The following is a 6,529-nucleotide window of genomic DNA, read 5'->3' on the forward strand; positions in this document are numbered from 1 at the left end:
TTCTTTTCAACTTTCCCTCACGGTACTTGTTCGCTATCGGTCTCGTAACAATATTTAGCCTTAGATGGAGTTTACCACCCACTTAGAGCTGCACTCTCAAGCAACCCGACTCTAAGGAGAGAATCACCCGAAATAATTTCCAGTCACTACAGGCCTGGCACCCTCTATGGGTAAATGGCCCCATTCAAGATGGACTTGGACATGATAATAAATCTCGGGTTAAATGATTCCTCCTAAACACTACATCTCCCAATGGCATAACCATAGGATTTAGTGCTGGGCTAATTCCTGTTCACTCGCCGTTACTAAGGAAATCCTTGTTAGTTTCTTTTCCTCCGCTTATTAATATGCTTAAATTCAGCGGGTAGTCTCACTTAATCTGAGGTCGTCGAATTGAATTTAAGAATCAATGAAATAAAGAAGTAACAAATGTTGTCGGTCTATTGAAAAATATAATTCGTAGACTCGAAAATCAGTTGTACTGTATTATAATGATAATTCACTGATTCAAGTAATTATAATAATTTCAAACGACATCATCTTGTTTATATTCAAATGTTTATGATGAACGTTCAATGTATATTTTATCGCTAGTACAAATTAATGTAAGCAGTTTTTATATAATAAACGACCCTCAGCCAAGTGTGGTCCGGGAATAGGATCCGTGGACCGCAATGTGCGTTCGAAGTGTCGATGTTCGTGTGTCCTGCAGTTCACAAGTTGACGCGCAATTAGCTGCGTTCTTCATCGATTTACGAGCCAAGTGATCCACCGTTCAGGATAATCATCTTTTTTAAGAAAATATTCATTTTCTCTATTTTGCTTGTTACTTAATTTTTATACAGTGACAAAATGTCTTTTACATTAGAAACATATTATCCTATTCTAATGTAAAATTGCCATCTATACATCAGATGTATATGGCAACGAAACTTTGTAAATATAATTCAGTCATGGCGTAAATTCATTTAAAAACCTCATCTATACAATATGCACGAAACATTTAGAGTATAGACTAATATAGGTTACCACAACTATTTGTAGTAAGTATTATCAAACACAAAGCTTCTAAAGATACTTATGGATAAGTATTCCTTCGATTTACTTTTTATAATGCGTGCGTTAACACTTTTGAAAGTAATATTTATATGTATGTATATTACAATTACAACATTTGTATTGTATATTATACGTTAATGATCCTTCCGCAGGTTCACCTACGGAAACCTTGTTACGACTTTTACTTCCTCTAAATAATCAAGTTTGGTCATCTTTCCAACAACATCGGCAATGCCGAAACATTGCCGCGCATCAGTCCGAAGACCTCACTAAATCATTCAATCGGTAGTAGCGACGGGCGGTGTGTACAAAGGGCAGGGACGTAATCAACACGAGCTTATGACTCGTGCTTACTGGGAATTCCTCGTTCATGGGGAATAATTGCAAGCCCCAATCCCTAGCACGAAAGAGGTTCAGCGGGTTACCCGGGCCTTTCGGCCAGGGAAGACACGTTGATTCTTTCAGTGTAGCGCGCGTGCGGCCCAGAACATCTAAGGGCATCACAGACCTGTTATTGCTCAATCTCGTGCGGCTAGAAGCCGCCTGTCCCTCTAAGAAGATATTTATTTACGTTGGTAGTAAAAATCACTTGATCCGAAAATCAAGTAAATCTTTCAAGATACCAAAAACGCCTATTTAGCAGGCTAGAGTCTCGTTCGTTATCGGAATTAACCAGACAAATCGCTCCACCAACTAAGAACGGCCATGCACCACCACCCACCGAATCAAGAAAGAGCTATCAATCTGTCAATCCTTCCGGTGTCCGGGCCTGGTGAGGTTTCCCGTGTTGAGTCAAATTAAGCCGCAGGCTCCACTCCTGGTGGTGCCCTTCCGTCAATTCCTTTAAGTTTCAGCTTTGCAACCATACTTCCCCCGGAACCCAAAAGCTTTGGTTTCCCGGAAGCTGCCCGCCGAGTCATCGGAGGAACATCGGCGGATCGCTAGCTGGCATCGTTTATGGTTAGAACTAGGGCGGTATCTGATCGCCTTCGAACCTCTAACTTTCGTTCTTGATTAATGAAAACATTTTTGGCAAATGCTTTCGCTTCTGTTCGTCTTGCGACGATCCAAGAATTTCACCTCTAACGTCGCAATACGAATGCCCCCATCTGTCCCTATTAATCATTACCTCGGTATTCCGAAAACCAACAAAATAGAACCGAGGTCCTATTCTATTATTCCATGCACACAGTATTCAGGCGAAATAAGCCTGCTTTAAGCACTCTAATTTGTTCAAAGTAAACGTACCGGCCTACCTCGACACTCAATTAAGAGCACCGCGATAGGATTAAATTGGACCGCCAAGTTTGACCTTAGCTAAATCCACCGGTAGGACGTTCCATAACATGTCAGTTAACACCGCGAGCGATGAACCAACAGTATGAAACACAGATTCAACTACGAGCTTTTTAACCGCAACAACTTTAATATACGCTATTGGAGCTGGAATTACCGCGGCTGCTGGCACCAGACTTGCCCTCCAATGGATCCTCATTAAAGGATTTAAAGTGTATTCATTCCGATTACGGGGCCTCGGATGAGTCCCGTATCGTTATTTTTCGTCACTACCTCCCCGTGCCGGGAGTGGGTAATTTGCGCGCCTGCTGCCTTCCTTGGATGTGGTAGCCGTTTCTCAGGCTCCCTCTCCGGAATCGAACCCTGATTCCCCGTTACCCGTTACAACCATGGTAGGCGCAGAACCTACCATCGACAGTTGATAAGGCAGACATTTGAAAGATTCGTCGTCGGTACTAGACCATACGATCAGCAGAAAGTTATTCAGAGTCACCAAAAGTAACGATGGACAAGCCACCGATTGGTTTTGATCTAATAAAAGCGTTCCTTCCATCTCTGGTCGGAACTCTGGTTTGCATGTATTAGCTCTAGAATTACCACAGTTATCCAAGTAAATGTGGGTACGATCTAAGGAACCATAACTGATTTAATGAGCCATTCGCGGTTTCACCTTAATACGGCATGTACTGAGACATGCATGGCTTAATCTTTGAGACAAGCATATGACTACTGGCAGGATCAACCAGGGAGCTTCGTTTATGTTTTATTTATAAAACACTAGAATTACTCCTATTTCACTGAAACATACATGTTAGTCTTTAAAAAATACTAACAATTGTTAAAGTGGTGCTGTTTAAAGCATTTGCTTATTACAACACTTGAAAATTTTAAATTAACATTATTTATTCACAAAATTGAATAATAACTTTTAATTTTCAACCATCCTCTCATTTTTGTAAATATTACTCTCGCTAGATATTTTTATCAAAGCGACTTGGTTTTTATACACGTAAACGTGATATTTTATTCTTGCTCGGAAACAAGTAAGTCAATACTCAGTTTCATATTTGTATACTTTATTAAAGTTATACATAATATTATATAAACGCCGTAGCGATTTACCACATAAAGAGTCATTCAGTCATAGACATCGACCCGTGGTAGTGTTACGTTAATAGTATACAACTTGCCGTAGTCAGTATCTGTCAGCTCTTACTCGAGCCACTCCAACTGACTACTCTTTCATACTAGTACGAGCCGGCGTCTAAAAAGATTGTAGTTGCGCACTAACTTTCGGCCGCGTGAGCGACGGCGGATACAACGGTAGCTCCCTGTATCTAAATTACCTGTTCGTACTTAATTATTTTTTCAATATAAAATTATTTATTTAAATACACATAGTATTATTATTATTATTAATTTTTTGTTTTTTTTAAATTAAGTAAATAAATAATTTTTTTGTTTTAATTATTTGACATTTTTAATTAAAAAGTCAACTACTTCTTAAATAAATTCTAATCATATTTATCAATATGTATTATATTTTATATATGTTTTATTAATATATAATCATTTTTACTATATTCACTTGAAAATAAAAAAAATTAAAATTAAGTTTATCTTCAATTTTTTCATACTTATATTATGTACTCTTATATTATCAAAAATTATTAAACTATAGTAGACTATATTAAATTCGTTTTTTTAGTTTCTACAGTTAAATATCCAAAAACGAATTAAAAATTATATAACTTTCTAATAAGTCATTTTCAACTTTTATATTAATTTTTCATTTATATATGTAATTATAATAAGTAAATAATTTTAATTTTACTTATGTTAAACATTGCTTTAATTGATAAAAATTTTTAATAGAATCGCATTAAAATATATAGTGTTTTTATTATAAACCAACTATTGATTTCTTTTTTTTTTTTTTTCAAAACAGTCATAGCGTTAATTGATTTTTTTTTTTTATTTCTTTGTTTCAATCTTTTAATGTTTTTCTATTTATTTGTTTATTTTTTTTATTTAACGATATATATTAACTAAAAACATAAAATGATTTCAAATTCTCCTATTTAGTCTTTTTTATAAATTGAAATTCTTAACTAGTTTAAAATTAAAGTTAATCGATTCTGAGTAATTAATATGTATCCATAGAAAAAAACATCTTTAGATTAATTTCAATAACATTTTTTGTTTATTAGCTTTTATTTCTGTTGTCTTAATCTTTTAAATGATCATTCGATTCATTTTTATAAAATTTCAGGTTCAATAGAACGACTTTTTTTTTTTTTTTTTTTATATAATAGCGACTTTATCCAATTTTTTTTTTTTTTTTTCGCAAAACAATAAAAAAAAATTTATATTAATTATTTTGGATGAACGTAATTAGACAAAAAAAAATTATTTAATTGATATTGCCACATATACAATAGCTTAATAATTAATGAATTTGTTTTCTAACCATAATAATATAAATATACGAACAATTTATGTTATTACAATGATTCATTATAAATATTTATAAAAACTTAATTTTTACTCAATAATTATTAATAGTAAACTTAAAAATAAATTATGAAAATTAAAAAAATTTCGTATTTATAAATCGTAAATATCTAAGTTATGTTGATCAAGATGTACTGAATTAACGTGAGCCAACCGTTACCTGTTGTTAAATATGTTATTTCTAGCCTGGCAGATATCATTTTCATGTTTCGACGATTTTTTATTTTATTTTACTCATTTATTAATCCAAATAAATTAATTAGTCATAATTTAATCTATTAGTTCTATTATACAACGTTTAAAGCTTACATTTAATAAAAAAATATATGATTGTAAAAATAATTCGTTGCTATAGTACTGCATATTTTAGGTTACTAACTATCATATATCTTTTGAGTTGTCGGTAATATTCTACTTTGAATTTATTAGTGAAATAATTGAAAATTTTATTAGCAAGAAGACCTATTGATTTTAGTATAATCTCCGTTTTTAATAAGTATGTATGTGTTCCTTATGAATCCTTTATTTTTTTTTAATTATTCATCAACTTACTTTTATAATTTCTACAGCATTCAAAACAAAAACATTTATGCACATATATAAGGCTGATTAAAAAAAATGGACTATTTTTTTTTTTTTTTTTATATCTCCTGTGAAATATATTCAGAGAGACAAGAAAAAACGCCTGTAAAAATCAGAGCTCTTAATATTAATATTCAGAGGTCGCGCATCACAAATTTCTATTTCCCATTTAAATAACATAGGAAAAATTATTTTTCAATTTCATAATTTTATATCTTAAGAACTAATGGACAAATTCCAATGACTAAAGCATATTTTTGTAGGAAATTTAACGCTCTACAAAAACGGTCCCTACAAAATTTTCGATAATCATACTCCTTTAAAAGTTATTCGAGGTCAAAGTTGAACTTACAAAAAAATTGAATGTTTTTTTTTTTCTTTTTGATGATACTATTAATCTTTTATTAATATTTTGTTATGAAGAGGTCAGATTTGTGAACATTTACATTTTTAAATAGTTAAGTGCATCAGTTATGGGTTCTCCATGGTAACATATTTATTTTTCAACATCGCATTATCTATAATATTTTCAAATACAGACTATTTCAAGGTTGTTTTATTACAATCTGGGAAACTACGACGATGTTCTTGGACGACTTGCAATAGATACTGTAATTCTTCTTCGTTCTTGGTTAAACAGTTGTTGTAATCTACAATCAGAGCAATACCACGTTCTGCTGAGTTATTAACTACCGTGTGTTGGTAATTTTTGCCCAAAAAGAAAAAAAAACATTCAATTTTTTTGTAAGTTCAACTTTGACCTCGAATAACTTTTAAAGGAGTATAATTATCGAAAATTTTGTGAGGACCTTTTTTGTAGAGCGTTAAATTTCCTAAAAAAATATGCTTCAGTCATTGGAATTTGTCCATTAGTTCTTAAGATATAAAATTATGAAATTGAAAAATAATGTTTCTTATGTTATTTAAATGGGAAATAGAAATTTGCGATGCGCGACCGTTAAATATTAATATTAAGAGCTCTGATTTTTACAGGCGTTTTTTCTCGTCTCTCTGAATATATTTCACAGGGGATATCAATAAAATAAAAATAGTCCATTTTTTTTTGGACCACTCTAAA

The 6,529-nt window shown here is 32.3% G+C and overlaps 3 non-coding genes across 3 annotated transcripts in view; all 3 read right to left on the reverse strand.

Annotated features, from left to right (window-relative positions):
* Positions 1–388, reverse strand: part of LOC130678075 (large subunit ribosomal RNA) — a 3,918-nt gene extending 3,530 nt beyond the window's left edge. Inside the window, exon 1 of the ribosomal RNA XR_008991753.1 lies at positions 1–388. This exon is cut by the window's left edge and continues 3,530 nt beyond it. This is a non-coding gene — a ribosomal RNA (large subunit ribosomal RNA).
* A 240-nt stretch (positions 389–628) lies between these two features.
* Positions 629–783, reverse strand: LOC130678078 (5.8S ribosomal RNA). The gene has a single exon (XR_008991756.1). It is a non-coding gene; the product is annotated as a 5.8S ribosomal RNA (ribosomal RNA).
* Positions 784–1,194: 411 nt separating this feature from the next.
* Positions 1,195–3,104, reverse strand: LOC130678072 (small subunit ribosomal RNA). The gene has a single exon (XR_008991751.1). It is a non-coding gene; the product is annotated as a small subunit ribosomal RNA (ribosomal RNA).
* Between the last annotated feature and the right edge of the window lie 3,425 nt (positions 3,105–6,529).

The sequence above is a fragment of the Microplitis mediator genome, chromosome 11 (genome assembly GCF_029852145.1).
Source record: "Microplitis mediator isolate UGA2020A chromosome 11, iyMicMedi2.1, whole genome shotgun sequence".
NCBI lineage: Eukaryota > Metazoa > Arthropoda > Insecta > Hymenoptera > Braconidae > Microplitis > Microplitis mediator.